This window comes from Ursus americanus, chromosome 33 (assembly GCF_024610735.1).
Source record: "Ursus americanus isolate L20-20 chromosome 33, mUrsAme1.1.p, whole genome shotgun sequence".
Lineage (NCBI taxonomy): Eukaryota > Metazoa > Chordata > Mammalia > Carnivora > Ursidae > Ursus > Ursus americanus.
The window spans coordinates 21,482,403-21,494,896 of record NC_142159.1 but is presented as its reverse complement, the minus strand read 5'-3'; the positions used below and the strand labels follow the sequence as shown (position 1 = coordinate 21,494,896).

The following is a 12,494-nucleotide window of genomic DNA, read 5'->3' as shown; positions in this document are numbered from 1 at the left end:
ATTCTCTCCTGGACCCTTCCGAGGGACGGAGCGTGGTCCTACCCACACCTCTGCTTTCAGACTTCTGGCCTCTGCCATCGTGAGAGAATGAATTTCTGTTCTTTTAAGCCAAGTTGGCAGAGATTACTATACCCGCCTCCTCCACGTACCAGCCACCTTACCTGGAACATATTTCTTTTTCTTTTCTTTTTTTTTTTTTTTTTAAATATTATTTATTTATTTATTTGACAGAGACAGCCAGTGAGACAGGGTACACAAGCAGGGGGAGTGGGAGAGGAAGAAGCAGGCTCCTAGCGGAAGAGCCCGATGTGGGGCTCGACCCCATAACGCTGGGATCACGCCCTGAGCCCAAGGCAGACGCTTAACGACTGAGCCACCCAGGCGCCCCTACCTGGAACATATTTCTTAACACTCCTGAGCCTTGCCTTCCACATCTGTGAAACGGGGCAGTTTCTACATCCCGGGGCATGTGAGGACTCGAGATGATACGGGTAAAGCTCTCAGAGGAAGGCCTGGCACTGGCTGTGGGCCTCTCACTCGGTAGCAAGCACTGAAAGTTCTATTGCCAAACAGTTCCGGCCCCGACCAGTGCTGACTGTCTCCGGCCGGGGCACGAAGGGACTTGAGAAGCCCCCACGCCAGCCTCCAGATGATTTGTCACACCTAAGTCAGGACCCTGGCTCGTCAGGGGCGATGGAGGCTGTGTGGCACGAAACGGTGCTAATGACCCCCTTGTCATGCCATTTTTAGCCCCGGGAAAGGGCTGGCAGGACCTTGCAGTGGTCAGAGTATGGGAATTAGTGGCAATGACCCCAAGGAGGTCAGCTTTCACACCCATGGAAGGGATGGCAGGATCTCACAAGTGGTCGGAACATAGACTCTGCTCTGTGACCCTGGGTAAGTTACTTAACCTCTCGGTGCCTCGGTTTTCTGACCTGTAAAATGGGCACAACGTTCATCATGTTCCTAGCCTGTAGTGTTTGTAGATGCTTAGACTGGAGTTGGAAAATTGCTGTGCTGTTATTAAATACATATTCACCTCAATAAAGAGGGCATTCCTTTGAATCTGAAACCTACCCAAATTTCCACTGGAGGCAAAGCTGCCTCTTGACTGCTTGACACACCCTGCCTCCAAAGGGAAGACCCCCCTGCCCCCCAGGAGGGTCCTTGGCTGCACAGTGCTTAGGTTTTCCCAGCCAACACCTTTGAAGGCTGGGAGAAGTGGGTGAGTGCTTCGGCCCTTACCCCGTGTGTCTGGGTCTCTCCCTCTGGGAGGCTCACCCAGCTTCGTAGTGTAAGCCCCCGTTTTCTTGAGGGCCCCAAGCTCTGAGTTATTAGACTTCTTGGCTATCTGGGAGTGTCCCCAAGGGGTCTGCTTCCAGGGCTGGGTCAGCTGGGCTGAAAATGGACTCCATTTTCTCACTCATGGAATGGGGTCCATAACATCATCCCTCAGCCCGGGGTGGAATTCTGAGCCGCACCTTGCTTGGCATCCCCCAGGACACTCTGGGGGCATCTGGGGAAGACAGGGTGAAGCCCCAGCCCGGCTAGGATGCCCTGTCCTCACGGCACAATGGGGACCTTGGCTGGCGGTGTGCAGGGTTCTGCTCTGCCACCCAGAAGGCTCTGTATGGTTTTCCCCCCCTGGAATCTGTTTTGGGACCTTGGTGTGATCAGTGACCCTCCACGTGTCGTCCAGTTTCTAATTCCAGAAAGCCATCAGTTCAGGTGTGTTGAGCCAGCTTCAGAGAACGTCTCTGTGCGGGGCAGGGGCCTGGGAGGCCGGGGAGTCCTCGAGGTAAGCTTCCTCCTGTCCGTGTGTTCATCCATCCATCTGTTCGCCTACCCAGCAGAGAACAGATGGGCTGAGCCCATCTGCTTTCTGTCTCTGTGAATGAGGGGGAGTTAATTAGGCAACTGGGGCCTCAGTGTCCTCATCTGTACAGTGAGGATGACAACAGGGCCTACCTCTTGGTGTGCTTTTATTTATTTATGTGTGAGAGAGGTAGGGAGCCGGAGGGAGGAGCAGAGGGAGAGGGACAAGCAGACCCTACGCTGTGCACGGAGCCCAACACAGGGCTTGATCCCACGACTCTGAGATCATCACCTGAGCCGAAATCGAGTTGGATGCTTAACCGACTAAGCCACCCAGGTGCCTCTCTCTTGTGTTTTTTTTTTAAGTTTTTATATTTTATTTTGATAAAAATAGAGCAGAAATATATATAGGCATTAACTTCACAGAATACTGGTAGTAGGAATATTTGAAACCGGGTCGTGTCGAATGGTCACAATTTCTTGGACTTAAATATCCTTTTTCTTAACTTTTTATTTCTTTGTGATATCTAGCTTAAACTTAACTTTATTAGTTTCTTAGGGATGAAAAAATCTTTTTAAAAAAAGATTTTATTTATTTATTTGGGAGAGAGAGAGCGAGCAGAAGCAGGGAGGAGGGGCAGAGGGAGAGGGAGAAGCAGACTCCCCACTGAGCGGGGATCCCGACGTGGGGCTCGATCCCAGGACCCAGGGATCACCAACGGAGCCACCCAGGCACCCTGAAAACATCTTTAGTAAACATGACTTTGTACCCATGGTATAAGAGGCTGTCAGTCACAGGACCACACTTAAATACCACACACATAAGAGCACACTTGGAAGAAAAAGATACTTGTCTTCCTAGTTATTTCTTGGAGGAGAAAATGAGGTGCAACACACTTGTTAGAATACATTACAAGAAGAGACATCTTTTTCTTTTTTTTAGTTTCAGATTAGAAATTTAGCTTTTTTTCTAGTCTGCAGCAGATAATTTTTGTGTTTTAAAAAATCGTGTAGCAGCAATATTTTTAGTTAGGTGGTTTTTTCTTTGTGATAAATGTATAATATAGCCATGTGTAGAGTCCAGTTTTTTTGTTTGTCTCTATGTGTTTGGGCTCTTTATTATTTTATTATTATTTTTAAAGGTTTTATTTATTTATTCGACACAGACAGAGGCAGCCAGCGAGAGAGGGAACACAGCAGGGGGAGTGGGAGAGGAAGAAGCAGGCTCCTAGCGGAAGAGCCCGATGTGGGGCTCGACCCCATAACGCTGGGATCACGCCCTGAGCCCAAGGCAGACGCTTAACGACTGAGCCACCCAGGCGCCCCTACCTGGAACATATTTCTTAACACTCCTGAGCCTTGCCTTCCACATCTGTGAAACGGGGCAGTTTCTACATCCCGGGGCATGTGAGGACTCGAGATGATACGGGTAAAGCTCTCAGAGGAAGGCCTGGCACTGGCTGTGGGCCTCTCACTCGGTAGCAAGCACTGAAAGTTCTATTGCCAAACAGTTCCGGCCCCGACCAGTGCTGACTGTCTCCGGCCGGGGCACGAAGGGACTTGAGAAGCCCCCACGCCAGCCTCCAGATGATTTGTCACACCTAAGTCAGGACCCTGGCTCGTCAGGGGCGATGGAGGCTGTGTGGCACGAAACGGTGCTAATGACCCCCTTGTCATGCCATTTTTAGCCCCGGGAAAGGGCTGGCAGGACCTTGCAGTGGTCAGAGTATGGGAATTAGTGGCAATGACCCCAAGGAGGTCAGCTTTCACACCCATGGAAGGGATGGCAGGATCTCACAAGTGGTCGGAACATAGACTCTGCTCTGTGACCCTGGGTAAGTTACTTAACCTCTCGGTGCCTCGGTTTTCTGACCTGTAAAATGGGCACAACGTTCATCATGTTCCTAGCCTGTAGTGTTTGTAGATGCTTAGACTGGAGTTGGAAAATTGCTGTGCTGTTATTAAATACATATTCACCTCAATAAAGAGGGCATTCCTTTGAATCTGAAACCTACCCAAATTTCCACTGGAGGCAAAGCTGCCTCTTGACTGCTTGACACACCCTGCCTCCAAAGGGAAGACCCCCCTGCCCCCCAGGAGGGTCCTTGGCTGCACAGTGCTTAGGTTTTCCCAGCCAACACCTTTGAAGGCTGGGAGAAGTGGGTGAGTGCTTCGGCCCTTACCCCGTGTGTCTGGGTCTCTCCCTCTGGGAGGCTCACCCAGCTTCGTAGTGTAAGCCCCCGTTTTCTTGAGGGCCCCAAGCTCTGAGTTATTAGACTTCTTGGCTATCTGGGAGTGTCCCCAAGGGGTCTGCTTCCAGGGCTGGGTCAGCTGGGCTGAAAATGGACTCCATTTTCTCACTCATGGAATGGGGTCCATAACATCATCCCTCAGCCCGGGGTGGAATTCTGAGCCGCACCTTGCTTGGCATCCCCCAGGACACTCTGGGGGCATCTGGGGAAGACAGGGTGAAGCCCCAGCCCGGCTAGGATGCCCTGTCCTCACGGCACAATGGGGACCTTGGCTGGCGGTGTGCAGGGTTCTGCTCTGCCACCCAGAAGGCTCTGTATGGTTTTCCCCCCCTGGAATCTGTTTTGGGACCTTGGTGTGATCAGTGACCCTCCACGTGTCGTCCAGTTTCTAATTCCAGAAAGCCATCAGTTCAGGTGTGTTGAGCCAGCTTCAGAGAACGTCTCTGTGCGGGGCAGGGGCCTGGGAGGCCGGGGAGTCCTCGAGGTAAGCTTCCTCCTGTCCGTGTGTTCATCCATCCATCTGTTCGCCTACCCAGCAGAGAACAGATGGGCTGAGCCCATCTGCTTTCTGTCTCTGTGAATGAGGGGGAGTTAATTAGGCAACTGGGGCCTCAGTGTCCTCATCTGTACAGTGAGGATGACAACAGGGCCTACCTCTTGGTGTGGTTTTATTTATTTATGTGTGAGAGAGGTAGGGAGCCGGAGGGAGGAGCAGAGGGAGAGGGACAAGCAGACCCTACGCTGTGCACGGAGCCCAACACAGGGCTTGATCCCACGACTCCGAGATCATCACCTGAGCCGAAATCGAGTTGGATGCTTAACCGACTAAGCCACCCAGGTGCCTCTCTCTTGTGTTTTTTTTTTAAGTTTTTATATTTTATTTTGATAAAAATAGAGCAGAAATATATATAGGCATTAACTTCACAGAATACTGGTAGTAGGAATATTTGAAACCGGGTCGTGTCGAATGGTCACAATTTCTTGGACTTAAATATCCTTTTTCTTAACTTTTTATTTCTTTGTGATATCTAGCTTAAACTTAACTTTATTAGTTTCTTAGGGATGAAAAAATCTTTTTAAAAAAAGATTTTATTTATTTATTTGGGAGAGAGAGAGCGAGCAGAAGCAGGGAGGAGGGGCAGAGGGAGAGGGAGAAGCAGACTCCCCACTGAGCGGGGATCCCGACGTGGGGCTCGATCCCAGGACCCAGGGATCACCAACGGAGCCACCCAGGCACCCTGAAAACATCTTTAGTAAACATGACTTTGTACCCATGGTATAAGAGGCTGTCAGTCACAGGACCACACTTAAATACCACACACATAAGAGCACACTTGGAAGAAAAAGATACTTGTCTTCCTAGTTATTTCTTGGAGGAGAAAATGAGGTGCAACACACTTGTTAGAATACATTACAAGAAGAGACATCTTTTTCTTTTTTTTAGTTTCAGATTAGAAATTTAGCTTTTTTTCTAGTCTGCAGCAGATAATTTTTGTGTTTTAAAAAATCGTGTAGCAGCAATATTTTTAGTTAGGTGGTTTTTTCTTTGTGATAAATGTATAATATAGCCATGTGTAGAGTCCAGTTTTTTTGTTTGTCTCTATGTGTTTGGGCTCTTTATTATTTTATTATTATTTTTAAAGGTTTTATTTATTTATTCGACACAGACAGAGGCAGCCAGCGAGAGAGGGAACACAGCAGGGGGAGTGGGAGAGGAAGAAGCAGGCTCCTAGCGGAAGAGCCCGATGTGGGGCTCGACCCCATAACGCTGGGATCACGCCCTGAGCCCAAGGCAGACGCTTAACGACTGAGCCACCCAGGCGCCCCTACCTGGAACATATTTCTTAACACTCCTGAGCCTTGCCTTCCACATCTGTGAAACGGGGCAGTTTCTACATCCCGGGGCATGTGAGGACTCGAGATGATACGGGTAAAGCTCTCAGAGGAAGGCCTGGCACTGGCTGTGGGCCTCTCACTCGGTAGCAAGCACTGAAAGTTCTATTGCCAAACAGTTCCGGCCCCGACCAGTGCTGACTGTCTCCGGCCGGGGCACGAAGGGACTTGAGAAGCCCCCACGCCAGCCTCCAGATGATTTGTCACACCTAAGTCAGGACCCTGGCTCGTCAGGGGCGATGGAGGCTGTGTGGCACGAAACGGTGCTAATGACCCCCTTGTCATGCCATTTTTAGCCCCGGGAAAGGGCTGGCAGGACCTTGCAGTGGTCAGAGTATGGGAATTAGTGGCAATGACCCCAAGGAGGTCAGCTTTCACACCCATGGAAGGGATGGCAGGATCTCACAAGTGGTCGGAACATAGACTCTGCTCTGTGACCCTGGGTAAGTTACTTAACCTCTCGGTGCCTCGGTTTTCTGACCTGTAAAATGGGCACAACGTTCATCATGTTCCTAGCCTGTAGTGTTTGTAGATGCTTAGACTGGAGTTGGAAAATTGCTGTGCTGTTATTAAATACATATTCACCTCAATAAAGAGGGCATTCCTTTGAATCTGAAACCTACCCAAATTTCCACTGGAGGCAAAGCTGCCTCTTGACTGCTTGACACACCCTGCCTCCAAAGGGAAGACCCCCCTGCCCCCCAGGAGGGTCCTTGGCTGCACAGTGCTTAGGTTTTCCCAGCCAACACCTTTGAAGGCTGGGAGAAGTGGGTGAGTGCTTCGGCCCTTACCCCGTGTGTCTGGGTCTCTCCCTCTGGGAGGCTCACCCAGCTTCGTAGTGTAAGCCCCCGTTTTCTTGAGGGCCCCAAGCTCTGAGTTATTAGACTTCTTGGCTATCTGGGAGTGTCCCCAAGGGGTCTGCTTCCAGGGCTGGGTCAGCTGGGCTGAAAATGGACTCCATTTTCTCACTCATGGAATGGGGTCCATAACATCATCCCTCAGCCCGGGGTGGAATTCTGAGCCGCACCTTGCTTGGCATCCCCCAGGACACTCTGGGGGCATCTGGGGAAGACAGGGTGAAGCCCCAGCCCGGCTAGGATGCCCTGTCCTCACGGCACAATGGGGACCTTGGCTGGCGGTGTGCAGGGTTCTGCTCTGCCACCCAGAAGGCTCTGTATGGTTTTCCCCCCCTGGAATCTGTTTTGGGACCTTGGTGTGATCAGTGACCCTCCACGTGTCGTCCAGTTTCTAATTCCAGAAAGCCATCAGTTCAGGTGTGTTGAGCCAGCTTCAGAGAACGTCTCTGTGCGGGGCAGGGGCCTGGGAGGCCGGGGAGTCCTCGAGGTAAGCTTCCTCCTGTCCGTGTGTTCATCCATCCATCTGTTCGCCTACCCAGCAGAGAACAGATGGGCTGAGCCCATCTGCTTTCTGTCTCTGTGAATGAGGGGGAGTTAATTAGGCAACTGGGGCCTCAGTGTCCTCATCTGTACAGTGAGGATGACAACAGGGCCTACCTCTTGGTGTGCTTTTATTTATTTATGTGTGAGAGAGGTAGGGAGCCGGAGGGAGGAGCAGAGGGAGAGGGACAAGCAGACCCTACGCTGTGCACGGAGCCCAACACAGGGCTTGATCCCACGACTCCGAGATCATCACCTGAGCCGAAATCGAGTTGGATGCTTAACCGACTAAGCCACCCAGGTGCCTCTCTCTTGTGTTTTTTTTTTAAGTTTTTATATTTTATTTTGATAAAAATAGAGCAGAAATATATATAGGCATTAACTTCACAGAATACTGGTAGTAGGAATATTTGAAACCGGGTCGTGTCGAATGGTCACAATTTCTTGGACTTAAATATCCTTTTTCTTAACTTTTTATTTCTTTGTGATATCTAGCTTAAACTTAACTTTATTAGTTTCTTAGGGATGAAAAAATCTTTTTAAAAAAAGATTTTATTTATTTATTTGGGAGAGAGAGAGCGAGCAGAAGCAGGGAGGAGGGGCAGAGGGAGAGGGAGAAGCAGACTCCCCACTGAGCGGGGATCCCGACGTGGGGCTCGATCCCAGGACCCAGGGATCACCAACGGAGCCACCCAGGCACCCTGAAAACATCTTTAGTAAACATGACTTCGTACCCATGGTATAAGAGGCTGTCAGTCACAGGACCACACTTAAATACCACACACATAAGAGCACACTTGGAAGAAAAAGATACTTGTCTTCCTAGTTATTTCTTGGAGGAGAAAATGAGGTGCAACACACTTGTTAGAATACATTACAAGAAGAGACATCTTTTTCTTTTTTTTAGTTTCAGATTAGAAATTTAGCTTTTTTTCTAGTCTGCAGCAGATAATTTTTGTGTTTTAAAAAATCGTGTAGCAGCAATATTTTTAGTTAGGTGGTTTTTTCTTTGTGATAAATGTATAATATAGCCATGTGTAGAGTCCAGTTTTTTTGTTTGTCTCTATGTGTTTGGGCTCTTTATTATTTTATTATTATTTTTAAAGGTTTTATTTATTTATTCGACACAGATAGAGACAGCCAGCGAGAGAGGGAACACAAGCAGGGGGAGTGGGAGAGGAAGAAGCAGGCTCATAGCGGAGGAGCCTGATGTGGGGCTCGATCCCATAACGCCGGGATCACGCCCTGAGCCGAAGGCAGACGCTTAACCGCTGTGCCACCCAGGCACCCCTGGGCTCTTTATTTTTAATTCAGCATCCAAAAATGATTCTTTGGATAAAACAAGATAAACCCTTCTTTGGGGTCATGGTCGTAGTCGTCACTTTTTCTAGGGAAGATTAAAATAGGAACTTGAACTGGGTTCTGAAAATTTACTTAATCCTGAAGGACCAATTTTTAAAAATCTAGGTATTGTGAAATACGCCCTTCCATTGTATGTTTGATACTTTTTCCCTACTGTTTCATCAAAAGGTAATTCTTAGCTGACATAATGAACTCCATCTTAGAGTTCTTTACCTTGAGGATATTTACAATCGTTTAATTTATTGATAAATCCATCTCATAATCCCGGGCGTTCTCCTGACCTCATTCCTGCATTGCTAGGAACCTGCGGAAAGTTCCGCACAGCCTCGTACACGTGGTAGGAACGCCTTCACCTTTGGCCGTGATCTTGAGAAGCCGACACACCCTTATACCAGAGTCTGTTTCATATCAGTGTGTTCACCCCAAATGACTCTTGGCAGGCCGTGTGCTCGGCAGTCCTCAGGAAATGCCAACTGCTGCCTAAACACCTTGAGTTCCAGCCACGAGCAGCCCCACCGGACGTGCTCCCCAAACAGCCCGTGCCTCTTCATCTCCTGCAGCTTCGGAAATTTCAAGAGGACACAGCATAATCCCCCTGCCATCCTCACAGCTCCCTGATGTCCGAGGTCCCCCCGCCAAGCTGAATCCATAGGCTCAGTGGAGTCACGCAGGTCATGGGAAGAGAATGGTCTGGGAGTGAAAAACCCCAAAGCCCTGAGTTTCCTTGTCCTGTTTGTCCACTAGGAAGCCACTCTTGGGAGGAAGGAAGAAGGTTGGTTAAGAAGGTGGACTCAGGATTGAGCTGCTCAGACCAAACTCCTGCTTCAGTGCTTCCTCGTCCAGGCTCACTTTGCTCATCTGTCAAATGGGGATAAGAGAATACCTACTCTACAGGCTTCTACGGAACAATAAATGAGATGACAGTCCTGAAGTACTTGGCACGGTGCCTGGCACTTAGTAGGTGCTCAGCAAACATTACTCTCTGGCAGGTTCAACCCCTGCCCTTTCCTCTGGGAAACACAACACGGCAGAGGGTCTCTGCCCTCTCTGGATCTAGCTCCTTCCCTTTCCTTTTCCTGGCTTCTCTTTGCTGGGAGGGAGCCCCGCTGGGTCTCAGACACCCTGAGAGAGCTTGCCAGACAGAAGCTGCAGCACATGCTAGTGTTTCCAAGACAGGGCTCCAGTCCACGCGTCTCCCATGCCTCCCACCGCCCACAACCTGCTAAACCCCTCTGCCGACAGGCTGCGAGTCATTCCTTCATCTGGCTCGTGACTTACATCCAGACTCACCGGGGAAAGCAGGCTGCTTAACGACCCCTGCCGGTGTGTGCTGTCTTATTTGATACAACGAGGCACCATTATCCCCACTTCACAGATGATGACACGGAGGCACGGGGGGTTAAGCACCTTGCTCAAGGTCTCAGTTACAATCAGAAGAGGAGCCTGATACAAACTCTGGTCGCCTGTCCCCAGAGCTCGCGTTCATGAGCTTCAGGTTATATGGAGTGACCCTGCTGTCCAGCAGCAGCAGTGTGGGCTGCTGGGAAGATGAGCCGAGATAATACCCCCCCCCCCCACTAACTCAGTCCTTGTCGTGTTAGTAAGTGCTTGCTAGAACCTAACTCTGCTGGTATGGCTCTTGCCATCCCCCTCCCCTGCCAGGATCATGTAGGAGCACCCATCACAGGACCTGGCTGCTGCCCGGTCTCCCCCCCACCCCAGTGGAGTCCAGAGTAAAACCCCCGGGGAAACAGGCAGGCGCTGGAAGGCGGACTGCGATGCAGAAATACAGATTCTCATTACATTTAGGAAAATCACAAAACCCTTTCTTGACTAAGAAGGTTATAATCAAGCCAATGCCATCAGAAGGATCAGTTTATACCCCTGGGTTCCAGGGGAGGGGCTGGGAGGTCAGGCCTGCTTGGCTGTTCGGGTCTGGGCAGGAGAAACCACTTGAGTGGGGTTGGGAGGTTGGGCATGGTGTGTGTGTGTGTGTGTGTGTGTGTGTGTGTGTGTGTGTGTGTGGCGGGGTGCACATGGTGTGGAAGGGCAATGGGGTGGTGTGGATGCTGGGAGCCAGGAGCAGCATGACCCTCCCTGTTGTTCTTCTGCACCCCACTGAAGTTTCTGAACTAGCAAGATGCTGAAAGTCCCTGGGCTTTGCGTGGCAGACATCGACAGGGCCGAGCAAAGCTAGGTCTAGACAGCACGGTCGAATGCAGGCAGGAGCGCTGGAGAGAAGCAGAAGGAAACGTTAAGGAGGTAAGAAGCAGGGCTTGGCTCTGGATTGGATGCTGTCCGGAAGGAGGGTGATTCTTAATAAATCTCATTTAGAAGCAGGAGACTAGACAGAGGTGAAAGAAGCATCAGTCACTCATAGTGGCCTTTTTTGGTCATTATATGGTGACATGGACAATATCCGTATTTTGTCTGTGTTCAGACATGATTTCGGAGGGGTCTTGTTTTCACATTAATCCATCACCGTTACTGGGTGGACTTGTCTGGTGTCGATGTTCTGTGAAATTGTCTATGTTCATTAGGAAAATACCAAGGCCCAGGTGACGGTGCGGGACAGACACTTGCAGGAATCGGGAGGAGACTCTGGCTTCCAGGTGCACTGGAAAGAGGTGTAGTAAAGTGTCTGGCATACGACGAGCATTAAGGTGTGCGCTCTGTATAGTTTGGTATTTTGGTTTTCCCTAAGAAATATATCCAGAATATCTTGTTTGCTCATGTGTGCCCACATCCCTGAATGATGCTTGGCACAGAGTAGACACCCTGTTTAATATCTATTTGTACAACAAATAAAAGTTTGTTGAATGAATAAGTGTGGGATTTTATTTAACCATTCCTCTATCATTGAACATTTAGGTTATTTCCTATTTCTGTTATAAATTATGCAGTGGTCTACACATATTAAGTGGAACAATATGCTGTCCTGCTGCCCTAGTCCCCACCACTCCCTATCGCCCCTGATGCCGAGGTCACTCGTAGTTGCTATATTTCATCATACACGCACTACAGGTTTTCTTAAAGTAAAGAAATACTACTCTGGGGTCACCCGGGTGGCTCAGTCGGTTAAGGGTCTGCCTTCGGCTCAGGTCATCATCCCAGGGTCCTGGGATCGAGCCCCACATCGGGTTCCCTGCTCAGTGGGAAGCCTGCTTCTCCCTCTCCCACTCCCCCTGCTGGTGTTCCCTCTCTTGCTGTGTCTCTTTCTGTCAAATATATAAAATCTTGAAAAAAAAAATAAATAGTACTCTGTACCCACGTCTATCAAAAATGGAAAGATAAAAGCAGGACTGAGAGAGTTGCCCATTTCTAGAACAACAGGAGTAAGCAAGTCCTTGGCAAAACCGGTGAGTACCTTGTGGGCAAAGTGCACAGATGTGCACACTGTCCTTGTCTTGTACCCAACCTGCGTCACTCATTGACATGGTGCCCTTCCTCGCCCGCAGGATTTGAGAGAGTGCACTTTGTCCAGCCTGTGTGAGAACACTCCTGCGTAACCCACACCCAGCTGAAGAAGCAGAATGTGGTAACGCCAGAGCAACATGCACCCTCAAGGCTAACCTTTGTCCTACCTGCTAACACCGCAGGCTTAGTCCTGCCTCCTTGAACTTTACATGTGTGGGACCCTACTGTCCGCATTCTTGTGTGTAAACACTGTGCTCCTGAGGCTCATCTCTGTTGCCATAGTTTGTTCATGTTCATTGCCATGAATATGCCACTGTGTGGATATACCGTCTGTCCTCCATTTTACTCGGGATAAACA

At 49.7% G+C, this 12,494-nt stretch overlaps 1 protein-coding gene across 2 annotated transcripts in view; it reads left to right on the top strand.

The window, feature by feature from the left end:
* The window catches only part of AADACL4 (arylacetamide deacetylase like 4), a 44,682-nt gene that overhangs the window by 14,324 nt on the left and 17,864 nt on the right, over window positions 1-12,494 (top strand). The window contains exon 1 of one of the 2 annotated variants that reach the window (XM_087858315.1): window positions 12,177-12,257. The exons of the other annotated variant lie outside the window; for it this stretch is intronic. The gene's annotated coding sequence lies outside the window, so the exon portion shown is untranslated. Of the gene's footprint in view, window positions 1-12,176; window positions 12,258-12,494 lie in introns of those variants that run through there. 2 annotated transcript variants of the gene reach the window in all.